At 42.7% G+C, this 19899-nt stretch overlaps 1 protein-coding gene across 3 annotated transcripts in view; it reads left to right on the forward strand.

Moving 5' to 3' along the window:
- The window catches only part of OPN5 (opsin 5), a 255314-nt gene that overhangs the window by 98967 nt on the left and 136448 nt on the right, over positions 1–19899 (forward strand). The window lies entirely within an intron of this gene.

Below are 19899 nucleotides of genomic sequence, written 5' to 3' on the forward strand. Positions count from 1 at the left end.
TGATTCCATGGAAGACTACATACACCACTACCAGCCCAGTGGTCCAGAGAGCAATGAGAGCCCTCTGGCCCATAGTGGCAACAGATGAAAATCTCAAATGCTTTAGATCCAAGAGACCCATGGCTTGTTTCCTGAGAGGAAAAAATATCAAGGACAGCATAGTCCACGCAGATATAACAGGGTTCAACGACATTTCCTCTTCCAACTTTCTAACCAAAAAGCCTGGATGCTATAGGTGTCTAGGGTGTACCACGTGTACACACATGTTAACAGGATCTTTTTTCAAGTTTCCCCTGTCTGAGAAAGTGGGACAAATAAGGCAAGTTTTAACTTGTACCTCCAAATACATAGTCTACCTTATAATATGCCCATGTGGCAAAGGCTATGTGGGGAAGACTATCAGGACAGCAAGAGAACGTATGGCTCTACATAGATCTGCCATCAGCCAAGCGCTGTCTGGGAAAAAGATCGATCAACCTATAGCCAGGCACTTTGCCGAGATGAGACACCCACTGAACTCACTCAAACACATACTTATAGACCAAGTACCAGATACCATCCGAGGAGGAGACAGAGGAGGTAAACTCCTCACGTTGGAAGCGAGGTGGATCTTCAAACTTAATACAATAAGCCCCACGGGCTTAAATGAGAACATAGCATGGAATTCCCTTCATTAAGTGGGACTGAATACCAAGATGGACCTACTGTGGTGGGCTTTAGATGGACTTTTGTACATAGAACCCAACATCAAGGGGAATATAGAGAATACCATTGTTTGCCTATCTATCTGCTACATGTCTGGGATTTAAGGTTTAGGTCATCAAATACCTTGCACACATGGTGACTTCATAACAGGGTTCCAATCAGTAGACATCTGGGGAGAGTGATCACACTTAACTTTCATGGTCATCAGCAAAACTCACTATAAGGTCATAATGGGTCCCAATAATAGGAGATTGTCCACTATCATACATCACATCCCCAGTAATTCGTCCACCTCTATGTTTATGCCCTAGGGAGTATCCCTCATTTTAACTGCATTTAGACACACACTGCATGGGTGTTTCACATTCGTTTATTCTTTATCACCTATTTGTGTTTTGACAGCCCCGGCCAGCGCGATCCCACGCGCCGGCTGCTACCATAGCAACCCGACGCATGGACGCGTGATGTCATCCTTAGCGGACCCCGGAAGTCCGGGGAGCGCGGCGGAGACAGAGTGGTCGGAGGCGTCCGTCTTCACGTTCGTTTGGCGGGTAACCCACGATTTAAAAGGTAAGCTTTAGACATACATCACATACACCTTGAAGAAGGGGCTGCGAGCCCCGAAACGTCGGTTATGCATTGTATTTTGTGATGCTTTAATACACAAGTCTTTTGATTGACAAGCCCTGGAGTGCCGCTGATTTCTTTCTGTATACTATTACCTAAACCTCGGAGGGCACCCAGGCTAATTGGCTAATTGCATTTCGTACTCAGGGAGTGCCGGGCTGTTCTACAGTATATATATATATATATATATATATATATATATATATATATATGTGATTGCTCTGATATATGGGAATAAACTTAAGTGAATAGAGCATTTATATTGTGAATAATGTGAATTACTTATGTGAATTACTGATCTGTAATGCTCTGTCCTTTAAGGCTTTTTGATATATATTAAGAAGACTCTGTTGGAAATTAGTATTACATATTTTCTACACTGTATGAGTCTGTACACTACCTGTTGAATTTGTTGCTCAAATCAGGACTTCACAACAGCTGAAAATGAAGTATTGTAAAGTGATTTTCACAGCGGCATCCCTGCATACAGAAAGAATTATTAATTCACTCTTCTTTCTTTACTTTCACAAAAAAAAGTTATTTAGTGGTTTTTAAATACCATCATTTTAAATAAGGGAAATTAAAAGTTACGATTTGTTGTATCTTCTTTGTGCACCACATGATGCAAATCTTTGACTTGTTTTTCTTGAATTAATTTGTTTGTTTAGTGGTAGCACACCCGAGCCTAGATATTCTGGTATATACAGGAATCTTCCAATATGGCAATAGGGGTTGTGTAATCTTTATGATATAATCTATTTCTTTTGCGGTTAGTCTTTTCTCTTGTATATTGATTCCAGAGAAAGCACTTGTTATGATGCTCCTTCCTACATTGTTTGTATGTATGTATGTATGTATGTATGTATGTATATATATATTATACATTATATAATTCCCTTTCTACAGGTACTATATACACATACGAATATTTCTTTTTATATCAAAGAATAAATTTATATTTATATCTGCTTGTGTATTACTCTCAGGCGCAATAATAGAACTAATAAATCTTTTTTTATATAAAATATTTCTTAAAAATAACTGGTCACTCTAAAAAGTTATAAACATATAAGCTGCTCTCACCTAGTATTCTGAAGTTATACTAAAATTAATTAAACTAAATCTTTTTTGAGCATATGTGGGAAAAAAAGAAAACATAGGGATAATTTACACAAAGAAGAAAGAAAAGCATTGAGGAATTTAATGAAGGATGAGTCTATTATTATTAAAAATGCAGATAAAGGGGGTGGTACAGTAGTTCAGGACAAAACAGCTTATGAGGAGGAAGCATATAGGCAGCCTAATAATACTAGATTCTACTCAAAACTACTCCATAACCCAACATCTGGCTTTGTCTGTGAATTCAAGATGCTCCTGGAGAGCGCGTATAGAGATGGAGCAATATCCAAACAGGAATATAATTTTTTATTTAACCCATACCCTGTAACACCCACGTATTATCATTTGCCCAAAATTCACAAATCCTTCACTTCACCTCCCGGGCGTCCCATTATATCTGGTATTGGATCCCTCACGACAAATTTATCATCCTTTATTGATTCTTTTTTGCAACCACATGTGGTCTCGCTCAGATCATACATCAGGGACTCTGCGCATTTTTTTAATTTATTGTCCACTGTAATATGGCAAGATAATTATATTTTTATTTCGTGTGACGTAGAGTCATTATACACTAATATCCCACACTCAGCTGGAGTAAAAGTGGTTGAGTATTTTCTATCTATAGATGGTGATCTGAGCGGGGCCAGAAGGCAATTCGTTTTAGATGCCATCACATTTACTCTAACTCGCAATTATTTTACTTTTAATGCACAGTTTTATTTGCAGATTCTGGGTACCACCATGGGCACCAAGTTCACCCCCAGTTTTGCCAATTTATATATGGGCCTGTTTGAAGACACACTTATATGGCCAGACATTTCTGGGGCGGGCTTGGTGCTCTATGGCAGGTACATAGATGACATGTTTTTTATATGGGAGGGAGACATGAATTCGGCCAGGAGCTATGTGGAATATCTGAACCAGAATTCATTTGGTCTTAAATTTACCAGCACAATTCACGAATCTATGATTTCCTTTTTGGATATTGCTCTTGAAGTAAAAAATGGTAATATAATTACATCCCCATATAAGAAGGAGGTAGACTGCAATAAGTTCTTAAATTACTCAAGTTGTCACTATCTTCCATGGCTCAGGAATATACCTAGAAGTCAGTATATGAGACATAGATGGAATTGTTCAGAAATTTTGGACTATAACCAACAGGCTCAAAATCTCACAATTGCACTTCTAGAACTAGACTATCCAGATGATATTTTGACAAAAGCAGAAGAACAAGCGAGAACAATGGATAGAGAGGTCTTGCTACTGACGAATAAAAGTGAATCTAATAGTTTGACTGATCTCAAACTAAATACTGAACTTAGGTTTATAACTAAATTTAACTCTAGTTCTAGGGAAATCAAACAATTGTTTAAAAAGAATATAGCGATCCTAAGGGCTGATAAGATATTAGCTCCTCTTTTGGAAGTAGACCCCCAGATAGTTTTCAAGAAAGCTAGGAATCTACAGAGTTTTTTAACACCTAGCCATTATATAGGTTCAGATCCAGCCATGAAAGCAAACAAAACTTGGCTCAGTTCTATCCCTTTAAAAAATGGATGCTTTAAATGTGGCCGTTTAGGATGTATAACATGTAGATTTATAGAACACAGGAGTACATATTTTCACTCTACCACCTACGGCACAGATTTTGAAATTAAGGGACATATCGATTGTAATGCCACCTATGTGATCTACTTAATAACATGTATGTGTGGCATCCAATATGTAGGCCGAACCACACGAAAACTAAACGTAAGGTTTCTAGAACACAGACGAAACATTAAGAAAGGTGTAAGAACACATAGTTTGTCTACACATATTAAATGTAAACATCAGGGAAGTATGGACGGTCTTATAGTGCAGGGCATCGAGTTTATACCAGTCACCGCAAGAGGTTAAATCGTCTCTGTAAAAGGGAGGCTTTTTGGATCTTTTCTCTTGGTTCATTGTCACCTTTGGGGCTTAATGATACCATAGAAATCAATAATATGAGACTTAAAAATATATATGAAAAAACGTGAAATATCTGATAAATGTCTAAAAAGAGCTTGTTATAAGTAGTTTGCTTCATCCTGATTCTTTTGCTCTCCTTGTAAAGGTCCCATATGAATAATATAGAGACTATGAGGATCTGTGTCCTGATAATAATAATAGCCAAAATTGTAATCTGAATATATAGTACAAACTAAGGAACAGAGAGGTACGATGGCTGGTTGGGGAACATGTCCTGTTATGTGTGATTGGGATACTAATATATACTAATGATGTAATTATATGATGCTATGGAGTGGGGTTTGAACCGGGGCTGGCGGGATGGTAGTCGGTGGTGCTATCCACTGAGCTATGCTTGTTGAAATAGGATTGATATCTAATACCAATAATAGCCAACAAATATAATTGGGCTATATAGTAGAAATTAAGCAAAAGAAAGTCTCGCCGGCTAGTTAGGGAATATATCCTGCTATGAATGATTGGGAGGCTAATGAATAATATAATAATATAAGATATTGATATATAAAAGTGCTGCTGAGCGGGATTTGAACCCGGGCTGGTGGGATAGTAGTCGGTGGTGTTGTCCACTGGCCTATGCTCGTTGTAACATGATAGATGGCTGATTAAAGCTACTTATCTCCCGGCTCTAATGATACTATCTTTACTCATGTGTTGCCATTGTATATAATTATATGATTATTTATGTGTATATATATGCACTTTTAATGATGTTTCTAATTTGAGATATTTAACTTTAATGATGCCAGAGGAAACATTTATATATATATATATATATATATATATATATATATAAAGTAATTATTACTATGAGAAGTTTGTTTTCTTCTGTTTTACTGATGTGAGGAATATTTAACTGGTCACTAAGTAATGTATAAAGACACCAGAAATACACCTGTTCCCTCTAATTAATGAATGAAACCCATTGGTGGAGACTAATTTAAATAGGAGGGTGTTAAACAATGCTGGATACCTTCTGAGGAAACCGTTAAAAGGATATACCGGAGAAACGCGTTAAGGACAATCCATCATCTGCACTTTGAAACATCTATGCACCTGGGGTACTGTTTCTACCTCCTAACCACAGCCCAACCACTGAATATCATCTCCAGCAAAGAGGAAGGTCGAGCGGCATCTGATGAGGAGAGGCAAGGTAGCGTGCAGCTGCAGCCGAACACCGCGTCCTACACAAACATAACGCTGACCCCGGCCGGGGATAAGGAGAAGGTGATAGGTTCTGGTAATCAAGCGACTCCAGCGAAAGGAACATCCAGCGGCGTGCTGCCGCAGCCGGGCACTGCTTTTTTACACGGAACCATACACCTGCAAGTGACTGTGGGGAGGTGAGATCATACATTTATCCATCACCTGTTGTTTGGCAGCAATAATTTCCACGATTGTGCCTATTAAGGAACAATATCCCAGGTGTTATAAATTGATACAATCAAGTACAAATATTAACCTATAATCTGCACCTGTAAAAAACGGAGTTCAATAACAACGAACAGGTCTCTCAATATATGTTATAAATACACACAGAAGACTTTTTGATTTGTTCCCGTTTTGGATTAGAAATATTCAAGTTACAACAGTGAAAATAATAACAAAGGAGCCAAAACATCCTTTCCATCTAGGTATCAGCTGGCCATAGATGGAAGATTGCCTAGTGCATATAAAAGGATACTATTTGTAGCTATGTAATTACAATTTTCATTGCAGTGTTTCAAAGTAACCCTTTGGTGTTTTATACAAGTGTGTGTTCAATCAAAGAGTTCTTTGTATTTTATTGTTTAATAAATGTTATAAAACCAATGCGCTCTCTGAGATATATATATATGTATATGCTCAAAAAAGATTTAGTTTAATATATATTATACCCACACACATTTATAGAACACTGCAAGAAAATGGATTTGGACACAATAACGTCAGTGCTCTTTGTCATTCAATACTCTTTGTTAAATAATGCATTTCAATACACTGCCATACCCTGGATTCAAACCCATAATCTGTTGCATTCCAATTAAACACCCTACTCACTGAGCTATTTGAGCCTTCATAAAAAAAACTATGAGATTTATTACGAAGGTATATGAAGCTACTTGTACTATGTAAAAAATAATCAGCTTTGCCATTAAGCAGATCTATGTATTGTGCAGCCACACATCCAGTCCCTTGCAGACACATACTACATAGATCTGCTCAACCGCAATGCTGATCATTGTTTCATGAAGTACAAGGTAAGCTTCAAATAGTTAGAATTCTCTAGCTTTCTGTGCAGGGTCAGATAGCTCATGAATAGAGTGTGTGCCTGCAATGCCACAGGCGATGGGTTTGAACCCTGGATATGTCAGCAAGCGTCATGAAATGTAATAAAGTACAGTGTGACTGAATAACAAAGAGCTCTCAAGTTACGTTCATTATTTCTCTATAAAATATTGGATGACTTGGGGTCCCTGCCAGCCTCATATGGAACAGTACCAAGATGCACTGGCCATGACAGATGAGCCAAAGGCTTCTTGGCAAAGTACTATATGATACCGCTTCATCATGCCTTCATTCCCTATTATATAACAAACATGCTTAGAATTCTTAGACATGACTAAAACTAATTCTATAATTCTCAACTCCACAATTGTAGCTTTGCACAATCAGGAACATTATAGGGTTTATTCTCTGTGGTTTATTATCTGTAAATGAACTATGACATTTGGTTAGTAAGTCATTCTTTGATGCTTTGTCCAGGAGTACAAATGACTGTTGCTTTTATGAGTGCTGCCAGGATTTATCCGCAAGATTGTCCATCTTTTTTATCTATCATTTCCAGGCTGTTGTGGGATAATAAGGGGAAGCCAGGCGTGAGGTTCCCCCTCTATTCCTATACCTAGAACCGGGCTGAACCAGCTGGGCAGGGGGGGGGGGGTCTTACACGGTAGCAGAGAAACACACTGCATACCTCCCAACATTCCCGATTTTCACGGGACAATCCCGTTTTTTGGGGACTGTCCCACCCGCGGGCCTATTTAATGGCGACAGTGGGAGAGGCATGCCAGCAGCTCAGAGTGCTGGGCATGCCCCCTTAGTGACGAAAATGGGGAGCATGGCTTGCGATAGCTGCACAGTCGTTAGACTATGCCCCCTTTCATGTAGGCCACAACCCCTTTTCAGGGGCGCGCTCTACGTGCGCGCAGGAGTCCCGCTTTTGTTCATTGAAATGTTGGGAGGTATGACACTGGGTTGCGGTCTACTTGCTTGGTCAGTCCAGACCAGACCACCAAGAAAATAACCAGCCCTGATATAGACCATGTGGACCAGTGTTTGAAGTGGGATTCAAACACTGGTCCACATGGTCTATATCATGGGGCATTAGCCCACTAGGCCACAATAGCTACAATATTGGGCAGTTAGCTCTACTACCCCAAATACTTTTTATAACTAATGAAATGTTGAAAAAATCCTATGTCTCTCCTTATGGGCACAAATTCTACAAAATGTATTTATATTGTTACTAGATTTAGTTTGATTGTTGCCATTAGTCTATGTATGTTGATCTTATGTTTATTGGTGCATTTTCTATATATATTTGAAAAAGATCAGTGCCTAATCAGGCATACAAATGTGAATTGTCATTGTTCATTGTACTCACCTATGAACAATTAATTAGATTGTTGCACCGATTGGTCATCCTTGCTTTAAAAACAGCGTCTCAGCACACTGCTACACCTTCTGATGAAACCGTTGTTTGGGTTAACGGAGAAACGCGTTAAGGACCCGCCACACCTCTGATATCAGCTCCAGCACGTTCACCCATCCATCGCCACAGCCAGACTTTGTACCAGCGGTACCTGTTACAGCCGCCCAGCCGAGAGTTGCGCCCTCCCTCCCCTTATATCGAGCTGATACCGCCGCTCCCACATACAAACCACAGACCTTGCATGTCGACTGCTGGTCTCGCTGAGACCATATTGGAACCAGTGGTGAGCTAACCAAACAATAGGCGGATGGGGAGGTGGTAGCATAGCGCACTTTCTGCGGGCACAGCTCAGCTAAACAGCAACCATGAAAACATAACTCAGCCTTTATTGGAAATTTTTTGAGTTATATGAACATGTGCTGTGAGTACCTTAGTGGACTACCACCTGAACTATATGCTGTCTGTGGACTGACTGATGGTGCATTAGGTGATCCTTAAAAAACGTGCTATATTGTGCTTTAATATCAGCAGTGTTATATATTGTTTTTACATATATGCATTTTAATTATTTTTAAAATGTATATTATTAATAAATTGTCTGAGACAAATATACATTTTTTACTTAAGTGCTCTCTTTTGATACTTTTTGTCATATTTTTTAGTTTTATTATAGTCCATTGTCTATACCTAGGAAATGCAATGAAATTGGTATTACCTTTTACTTAAACAATGGAAAGACAAGGGGCGCTTCTAGAGAGGCGGAAGCCCGTGTGCAGACTCCGTCTGGGCCCCCTCCTCACTAGCCGGCATTGCTGTAGACTCTGGGCACTAGGGTCACTAGGGGACCCTAGCACTGTCCCATAGTCTAGTGCGCATGCGCAGATCTCCGGGAAAATGACGCTGCAGCCACTTTCCCAGAGATTTCCTTACTGCGCATGCGCAAATCTCCGGAAAAATGGCCGACGCAACATTTACTGGAGATTTGCTTCGAGACACTGCCGCCGCTGGGAGACTCCGGGGAGGTGAGTATTTAAAAAATGGGTGCAGGGTGTGTGGTGTGGGCCCTCCCTGGACCCTGGGGGCCTGTGTGCACCGCACACACTGCTCCCATTGTAAATACACCAGTGGGAAGAACCAGGGCAGGATTAAGAATTGGGGGTGCACAGGGCACTTAAGACAGTGGGGCCCTGATGGAAGGTGGGGGATGTATATTAAATTGTGCATACCTCCCAACATGACCCATTCCAGGAGGGACAAAATTATCTCTATCTGGACTTCCCACTTAATATATGATTAACGTCACCTGTGTTGAACTATTTAATTAATAAAATGGGTACTTCAACACAGGTGATTGAAATCACAAATTAAGAAGGAAGTCCAGGTAGACAACTTAACCTTAAAATACACATAGAAAAATAAAATAATTTATCTTGTCACATGCAACAATAGCAGCCGCCTCTGTACTACTTACACACTGGGACAGGACTCAGGAGGACTCTCTGTGTGTCTCTCTATCTCTAGACCGAAATGGTTTAGTTGCATAACAGTTTACACAGGAATCAGACACCCAGGCAGGGAGGAGTAGCTGGGATTCCTGTGTCACTTACAGCTCTCTCCATCCTCCTATCTCTCCTCTGGTCAGAATGCTCCGTCGGTAGCTCTTGAAACATGATGATACTCCTGTGTCTCTGCCTGCACTGTATACTGTCCTGCTCACATTCTGGCTGCTGGTTCTACTGCTGCTTAAGAGGTAAAGCTAGTGACGTGTTCTGGCCGGGGGGAGGACCCTGACAAAGGGGGGCCCCGGGTACAGTATGCCCTGTTCCCCCCCCCCCCCCTTAACCTGGCTATGGGAAGAACCCATAACAACTAATGAGACCCTCGCTTTCATTAGTGCACTAAGCCATTAAAAGTTTCCTGATTGGTTGCTATGGGAGTAATTTTCCACCTACTTTGGTTTATAAAATCCAGTATATTTACAATATTTACAAAAATAAAAACATATTTCTACTCTGGATGATCAAAGGGTCAGAGAAGAAAGTTTCAATGAATAACATTCCAATGCCTATGATTTGCAAGACTGCACACTGAATTAAAAACTAAGATTTTTTCATTCAAACCTATGCAACAATTATTAAAATAGACAAAGTTGGTTATTATATACAGTGTTGCAATTGACTACTTATGTGTCATGGGGCAGGTTTTCTCAGAAAAATGACACAATAATAAGATTTTACTTACCGGTAAATCTATTTCTCGTAGTCCGTAGTGGATGCTGGGGACTCCGTAAGGACCATGGGGATAGACGGGCTCCGCAGGAGACATGGGCACTTTAAGAAAGAATTTAGGTTCTGGTGTGCTCTGGCTCCTCCCTCTATGCCCCTCCTCCATACCTCAGATAGAGAAACTGTGCCCAGAAGAGCTGACAGTACAAGGAAAGGATTTTGGTAATCCAGGGCAAGATTCATACCAGCCACACCAATCACACCGTATAACATGAGTTTATAACAACCAGTCAACAGTATGACAACAACAGAGCATCAGGTCCATCCCTGATGCAACCATAACATAACCCTTATTGAAGCAATAACTATATACAAGCATTGCAGAAGAAGTCCGCACTTGGGACGGGCGCCCAGCATCCACTACGGACTACGAGAAATAGATTTACCGGTAAGTAAAATCTTATTACCGGTAAGTAAAATCTTATTTTCTCTAACGTCCTAGTGGATGCTGGGGACTCCGTAAGGACCATGGGGATTATACCAAAGCTCCCAAATGGGCGGGAGAGTGCGGATGACTCTGCAGCACTGATTGATCAAACACAAGGTCCTCCTCAGCCAGGGAATCAAACTTGTAGAACTTTGCAAAAGTGTTTGAACCTGACCAAGTAGCCGCTCGGCAAAGCTGTAATGCCGAGACCCCTCGGGCAGCCGCCCAAGAAGAGCCCACCTTCCTAGTGGAATGGGCCTTAACTGATTTTGGCAGCGGCAATCCAGCCGCAGAATGAGCCTGCTGAATCGTGTTACAGATCTAGCGAGCAATAGTTTGCTTTGAAGCAGGAGCACCAAGCTTGTTGGAAGCATACAGGAGAAACAAAGACTCTGTTTTCCTGACCCTAGCCGTTCTGGCTACATAAACCTTCAAAGCCCTGACCACATCAAGCAACTCGGAAACCACCAAGTCAGTAGTAGCCACAGGCACCACAATAGGTTGGTTTATATGAAAGGATGAAACCACTTTCGGCAGAAATTATGGACGGGTCCGCAATTCTGCTCTATCCGCATGGAAAACCAGATAGGGGCTTTTATGTGACAAAGCCGCCAACTCTGACACATGCCTAGCCGAAGCCAAGGCTAATAGCATGACCACCTTCCACGTGAGATATTTCAACTCCACCGTTTTGAGTGGTCCAAACCAGTGGGATTTCAGGAAACTCAACACCACGTTAAGATCCCAAGGTGCCACTGGAGGCACAAAAGGGGGCTGAATATGCAGCACTCTCTTTACAAACGTCTGAACTTCAGGTAGAGAAGTCAACTCCTTTTGAAAGAAAATGGATTGGGCCGAAATCTGGACCTTAATGGAACCCAATTTTAGGCCCAAATTCACTCCTGACTGTAGGAAGTGAAGGAACGGCCTAGCTGGAATTCCTCCGTTGGGGCATTCCTGGCCTCACACCAAGCAACATATTTTAGCCATATACGGTGATAATGTTGAGCTGTTACGTCCTTCCTAGCCTTTATCAGCGTAGGAATGACCTCATCCGGAATGCCTTTCTCTGCTAGGATCCGGCATTCAACCGCCATGCCGTCCAACGCAGCCGCGGCAAGTCTTTGAACAGACAGGGCCCTTGTTGCAACAAGTCCTGTCTTAGAGGAAGAGGCCACGGGTCCTCTGTGAGCATTTCTTGCAGATCTGGATACCAAGTCCTTCGTGGCCAATCTGGAACAATGAGTATTGTTCTCACTCCTCTTTTTCTTATTATCCTCAGCACCTTGGGTATGAGAGGAAGAGGAGGGAATACATAGACCGACTGGAACACCCACGGTGTCACCAGGGCATCTACAGCTATCGCCTGAGGGTCTTTTGACCTGGCGCAATACCTCTGTAGCTTTTTGTTGAAGCGGGATGCCATCATGTCCACCTGTGGCAGTCCCCACCGACTTGTAATCTGTGCGAAGACTTCCTGATGAAGTCCCCACTCTCCCGGGCGGAGGTCGTGTCTGCTGAGGAAGTTTGCTTCCCAGTTGTCCACTCCCGGGATGAACACTGCTGACAGTGCGCTTACGTGATTCTCCGCCCAGCGAAGAATTCTGGTGGCTTCCGCCATCGCCACTCTGCTCCTTGTGCCGCCTTGTCGGTTAACATGAGCCACTGCAGTGATGTTGTCTGACTGAATCAGAACCGGTTGGTCGCGAAGCAAGTTCTCCGCTTGACGCAGGGTGTTCTATATGGCCCTTAGTTCCAGGATGTTGATGTGAAGGCAAGTCTCTTGACTTGACCACAGACCTTGGAAATCTCTTCCCTGTGTGACTGCTCCCCACCCTTGGAGGCTTGCATCCGTGGTCACCAGGACCCTGTCCTGAATGCCGAATCTGCGGCCCTCTAGAAGGTGAGCGCTCTTCAGCCACCACAGAAGAGACACCCTGGCCCTGGGGGATAGGGTGATTAACCGATGCATCTGAAGATGTGATCCGGACCACTTGTCCAGTAAGTCCCATTGAAAGGTCCTCGCATGGAACCTGCCGAAGGGAATGGGCTCTATGATGCCACCATCTTTCCCAGGACTCGAGTGCAGTGATGCACTGACACCTGTTTTGGTTTTAATAGGTTCCTGACCAGTGTCATGAGTTCCTGAGCTTTCTCTATCGGGAGATAAACCCTTTTCTGGTCTGTGTCTAGAATCATGCCCAGGAAAGGCAGACTAGTCGTAGGAACCAACTGCGACTTTGGAATATTTAGAATCCAGCCGTGTTGCCGTAACACTTCCAGAGAAAGTGCTACGCTGATCAGCAACTGCCCTCTTGATCTCGCCTTTATGAGGAGATCGTCCAAGTATGGGATAATTGTGACCCCTTGCTTCCTCAGGAGTACCATCATTTCCGCCATTACCTTCGTAAATATTCTCGGTGCCGTGGAGAGAACAAACGGCAACGTCTGAAATTGGTAATGACAATCCTGTACCACAAATCTGAGGTACGCCTGATGAGGTGGATAAATGGGGACATGAAGGTATGCATCCTTTATGTCCAGAGACACCATAAAATCCCCCCCTTCCAGGCTTGCGATGACCGCTCTCAGCGATTCCATCTTGAACTTGAACCTTTTCAGGTATATGTTCAGGGATTTTAAATTCAATATGGGTCTGACCGAACCGTCCGGTTTCGGGACTACAAACATGGTCGAATAATAACCCTTTCCCTGTTGAAGGAGGGGAACCTCGACCACCACCTGTTGAAGATACAATTTGTGAATTGCAGTTAACACTATTTCCCTCTCGGGGGGGGGAAGCTGGTCGGGCCGATTTGAGGTATCGGTGAGGGGGCATCTCTTCGACTTCCAGCTTGTATCCCTGAGACACAATTTTTATTGCCCAGGGATCCACCTGGGAGTGAACCCACTTGTGGCTGAAATTTCGAAGACGTGCCCCCACCAGGCCTAGTTCCGCCTGTGGAGCCCCAGCGTACTGCGGTGGATTTTGTAGAGGCCGGGGAGGACTTCTGTTCCTGGGAACTAGCTGTGTTGTGCAGCTTCTTTCCTCTGCCCCTGCCTCTGGCAAGAAAGGACGCACCTCGGACTTTCTTGCTTTGTGATCGAAAGGACTGCATTTGATAATGTCGTGCTTTCTTAGGCTGTGCGGGAATATAAGGCAAAAGATTAGAATTACCAGCTATAGCTGTGGAGACCAGGTCCGAGAGCCCTTCTCCACAGAATTCCTCAGCCTTGTAAGGTAAACCTTGCAAATGTCTCTTTTAGTCGGCATCACCTGTGCATGTTCCACAGGACACGTCTAGCAGAAATCGACATAGCGTTGACTCTAGAACCCAGTAGACTAATGTCTCTTTGGGCATGTTTTATATATATATATATATATATATATATATATATATATATATATATATAAGACAGCATCTTTTATATATATATATGTATATATATATATATATATACATATGTATACACATACTAGGGTCTCAATGTCCACGCTGCTACAGCGCTATAACCCCATGCCGACACAATTGCCGGTCTGAGTAGTGTACCAGCATGTGTGTAAATGGACTTCAAAGTACTTTTACTGCATGCTATCTGCAGGATCTCTGAGGATAGCTGTTAAGTCAGCGCTACCTTTTGGGTAAACGTGACAAGCTTTGTCCACCCTAGGGGAAGATTCCCATCGTATCCTGGCCCTAGTAGGGAAAGGATACTCCCTGAGAATTCTTTGTGGGAAGCTGCAGCTTCTTGTCTGGAGATTCCCGCTCTTTTTCTTCATGAGAGGAGGGAAATGTACCTCAGCTTTCTTCCCCTTAAACATGTGTACCCTCGTGTCAGGGACAGATGAGTCATCAGTGATATGCAAAACATCTTTCATTACAATAATCATATATTGAATACTTTCCTGCCATTTTGGCTGTAACTTTGCATTATCGTAGTCGACACTGGAGTCAGACTCCGTGTCGATATCAGTGTCTATTATTTTGGATAGTGAGCGTTGTGAGACTCTGAATGTCTCTGCGACATAGGTACAGACATGGGTAGATTCCCTGTCTGTTCTCTAATCTTTTGTGCAATAAATTTACCTCAGCACTTAAGTTCACATATCCAATCAGGTGTCGGCGTTGTCGACAGAGACACCACACACACACACATTTGCTCCATCATCTCCTTAGGAGAGCCTTTTACCTCAGACATGTCGACACACATGTACCGACACACCACACACTCAAGGAATGCTTATCTGCAGATAATTCCCCCACAAGGCCCTTTGGAGAGACAGAGAGAGAGTATGCCAGCACACACCCCAGCGCTATATGACCCAGGAAAAAACACAGCAATTTAATGTTTACAAAGTAGCGCTGTTATTATCTGTGCCGAATTATGTGCCCCCCTCTTCTTTAAAACCCTCTCTTCTACCGTGGTATAAGCAGGGGAGAGACCGGGGAGCTTCCTCTCAGCGGTGCTGTGGAGATAAAACATGGCGCTGGTGAGTGCTGAGGAAGAAGCCCCGCCCCCTCGACGGCGGGCTTCTGTCCCGCTTAAATATACATTTTCTTGGCGGGGGCTCATACATATATACAGTGCCCAACTGTATATATGTTTACTTTTGCCAAAAGGAGGTCCAAATGCTGCCCAAGGCACCCCCCTGCGCCCTGCACCCTTACAGTGACCGGAGTATGTGAGGTGTGTGGGATTAATGGCGCACAGCTGCAGTGCTGTGCGTTACCTCGGTGAGGAACGGAGTCTTCTGCCGCCGATTTCGAAGTCTTCTTGCTTCTCATACTCACCCGGCTTCTGTCTTCCGGCTCTGCGAGGGGGACGGCGGCGCGGCTCTGGGATCGGACGGCGAGGGTGAGATCCTGCGTACCGATCCCTCTGGAGCTAATGGTGTCCAGTAGCCTAAGAAGCAGGACCTATCTTCAGAGAGTAGGGCTGCTTCTCTCCCCTCTGTCCCTCGATGCAGGGAGTCTGTTGCCAGCAGAGCTCCCTGAAAATAAAAAGCCTAACAAAATACTTTCTCTCAGCAAACTCAGGAGAGCTCACTGAAAAGCACCCAGCTCGCTCTGGGCACAGTATCAAACTAACTGAGGTCTGGAGGAGGGGCATAGAGGGCCAGAGCACACCAGAACCTAAATTCTTTCTTAAAGTGCCCATGTCTCCTGCGGAGCCCGTCTATCCCCATGGTCCTTACGGAGTCCCCAGCATCCACTAGGACGTTAGAGAAAATGAGACACCTACAGTATAAATGAGTAGATAAAATTGTTATGCTGTACTTTCCTATAACGTTTTAACTACAGGCTTATACATGATGAAGAATATAATGGCAATAAATTACATACCCTCCAACATTTTACACACAAAAATCGGTACAAATTAGAAAAAGGGGCGTGGCCACGGGTAAAGGGGGCGTGGCTACGTCCCTTTTCCTATACTTTCAATGGAAGTTTGGAGAGCCGAAAATAGGTACAGACCATAAAAAAAAGGTACTGTACCTATTAAAAAGGTACAGTTGGAGGGTATGAAATTATTGTTCCTGAACTTCTGTAGTTGTTATATCAGAGCTTCTCAACTGGTGGCCTGGACTGGGCTAACACTAGGTTTGTAGACTACTTGGTTTTTAGACCCAAGGGGGTAAATGTACTAAGCGTCTGTTTTTTGTTGATTTTACATTTCTTTTTGCAGTCAGATTACAGTTGAAAATATCAAAATCGACGGCATTTACAACAATACAATTGACCAACGTCGGACTCAAAACCGACAGATAGTAAATGCACTAATTTTAGACATCAAATCGATGTCGATAATGGTTGCTTTTTTAACTCAATCCCAAATTGACGCTTTGTAAATTTACCCCAATTTTCAGATTGACGTTTCCAGAGTGGTACTATTATTATGCAGCGTAGGACCAACAGAAACATCTTGACGTGGCTGGTGTCTTATCATATGTTTGCAAATGTGTGTAACTGAGTCCTCTGCATTTTATTATTAGCAAGGATGTACAGTATGTATCTTTTGCTGGGCCATTGCAGAGTTGGGGGACTTTGGGGTATATTTACTAAGATGGGAGTTCTATTTAAGATGAGATGTTGCCTATAGCAACCAATAATATTCTACTTCTCATTTATCTAGCACCTTCTAGAAGATAATACCTGGAAGACAATTGGTTGCTATTGGCAACATCCCATCTTAAATAGAACTCCCATCTTAGTAAATTTACCCCTTTGTGTCTAGTTTTTCTTGGCATTTCCAATAAACCTATATAGTTAAACAGCAGAAGATGTAGCAGTTGTCACTGAGGGCAGTTTTCTCACAGAAACAAAATCTGTGTTCTATGTTTTGATTTCTGTTGTGTCTTCTAAGTGGCTTTAAAACTTGGTTAATGCTGTGTATCATTTTAGAAAAAAATAAAATTGATATGAAACATATGTAGAGGCGTCAGTGGAAACTAGTTTTTTTTTTTAGCACAACACATCAGCTTTACAGAGTTTACAGAAGAAATGATTAGGAATGAATGAGCATCCTTTTGCTTTAATGACCCTGGCTCTCTGTTGGATAACCTTCTAATACTGCTCTTGCTTTAATGAAGTCATCTTCTTCCAAGACAGTTTATTTGTATATGCTGGTTATTGAGATCACCATTATTCTGATGCTAGTGATTGAGATCACCATTATTCTGATGCTAGTGATTGAGATCACCATTATTCTGCTGCATCAGGAAATGTCATGTTGAGAGATCCTGTATGAGCACCACGGAATCCTGGTATGTTCCTAAATTGGACAGGTGAAGATTTCCCAGCATAGAGGTACGTTTGTGACCGGGATCAGGTATCCAAGGGTTGGGATTCTGGCACTCGAAATGACAGACGTCGGAATACCGCCACTGCTTGGAATGCCGGCCCAAACGAGTGACTGCTGGGCAACCGGAGAGGTAAGCTGCGGGGTGTGTGATGTGTTAGGTTTAGGCTGCAGGAGGAGGGTTAGGCTGCAGGGAGGGGAGGTTAGGTTTAGGCTGCGGGGAGAGATGGTTAGGTTTCGGTTGCAGAGAGAGGGGGTTAGGTTTAGGCACCCCCTGGGAGGGATAGGGTTAGGCTGCGCGGTGGGGGGAGGGGTTAGGTTTAGGATGCGGAAGGCAGGGTTAGGTTTAGTCACCCCCAAGGAGGGTTCAGGTTAGTCTGTGTTTAAGGTGGGGAGAAAGTAGGGTACATCCCAGTGACTTGTAGCATCGCCCCTATAGCATGCATGGAACAAATGCTGGGGCAGATTGATAGCCTCAGTCTGTCTCTGGTGGATACAATAGATGCTCTGACCCAAATACAACTAACAATTAGTGCTCTGTGGTTTCATTACTAGTATGATCATCTTACTGGTGGAGTATAAAATAGTGAAAATATTTGTACATGTTTATTGCACTAATTCTATGTTAATGAGGTGGAATAATATTGCATCACTTTGTTCACTTGCGTGTGATTTGCAGAATATTATACAATGAACCAAAATGGACCGTGATGGGGATGAAGGCGGGAATGAAAAATGCGCCCTAAACCAAAGTCGTTAGTCAGCAAGCAGATTTTATCTGTCCATTGCACAACAATGAAAGCATTTGATTGGCTGCTGGGCTTTGCACTTGGATTAAATAGTAGTAAATGTCGAATAGAATCTGAACCTGTTTAATAAGGCAGTGCAAATAAAGAATGATTATGCATAGCAAGACTTCACAGCCCAATAGTTGTACGGTACGTAGATATACTCCGCCATGGTCTATGCAGTTGGTACACTAGTTCATTAGAAGACTTACCATGAAACATCTATGGCAGATTCCACCATTGACAAATATTTTTGTTATATTATATGCCGGAATTTCTCACTCTCAGGAATTCCTTCAGTGCCTTTGTCTTTTTGTGTTTTTGCTATATGTTAATAGGAGAGTGTTACCAAATTGATCATTATAAATTAGAACCCCAAAGTGAGCTATGACATCTGGATTGGAACAGACAATGTTTTGTTAATCTCTGCTGATTACTAGGTGTGATTTGGTAAGGGTAAACCGTCAGTGTGAAAATTCTTGACCTCATTTACTACCCGTACAATGTGATGGAGTCACATGACTTTAGGAGAGATGTATCAGTTTTTAGAGAGGAAAAGTGGAGTAGTTACTCAAAGTAACCAATCAGTGGGGGTCATTCCGAGTTGATCGCTCGCTAGCTATTTTTTGCAGCGCAGTGATCAGATAGTCGCCGCCTATGGGGGAGTGTATTTTCACTTTGCAATGCTTTTGCAACCGATCAGTGCAAATTTTTTTTTTTGCAGTTTCAGAGTAGCTCTGGACTTACTCAGCCGCTGTGATCACTTCAGTCTTTTTGGTCCCGGAATTGACGTCAGTCACCCGCCCTGCAAACGCTTGGACACGCCTGCTTTTTTAGAAACACTCCCAGAAAATGGTCCCCTTTGTGAGTGTAGCAAGACCATTTTCAGTACCACGGACAGTATGTGTAATGCAGTAATTAATGAAAGCTAATTTTCTGTAGGGAGACATAAGGGGTAATTCCAAGTTGATTGCAGCAGGGAATTTTTTAGCAGTTGGGCAAAACCATGTGCACTGCAGGGGAGGGGGGGGGGCAGATATAACATTTGCAGAGAGAGTTAGATTTGGGTGGGTTATTTTTTTTCTGTGCAGAGTAAATACTGGCTGCTTTACGTTTACACTGCAATTTAGATTGCAGATTTAACTCACCACACCCAAATCTCTCTCTTTCTGCAAATGTTATATCTGCCCCCCTGCAGTGCACATGGTTTTGCCCAACTGCTAAAAAATGTCCTGCTGCGATCAACTTGGAATTACCCCCCATGATCTGTCCTTTTTAGTTTCAGACATCAAGGGGGTAATTCTGAGTTGATCGCAGCAGCAAGTTTGTTAGCAATTGGGCAAAACTATGTGCACTGCAGGTGTGGCAGATATAACATTTGCAGAGAGAGTTAGATTTGGGTGGGTTATTTCATTTCTGTGCAGGGTAAATACTGAC

Source organism: Pseudophryne corroboree, chromosome 4 (assembly GCF_028390025.1).
Source record: "Pseudophryne corroboree isolate aPseCor3 chromosome 4, aPseCor3.hap2, whole genome shotgun sequence".
In the NCBI taxonomy this organism is placed as follows: domain Eukaryota; kingdom Metazoa; phylum Chordata; class Amphibia; order Anura; family Myobatrachidae; genus Pseudophryne; species Pseudophryne corroboree.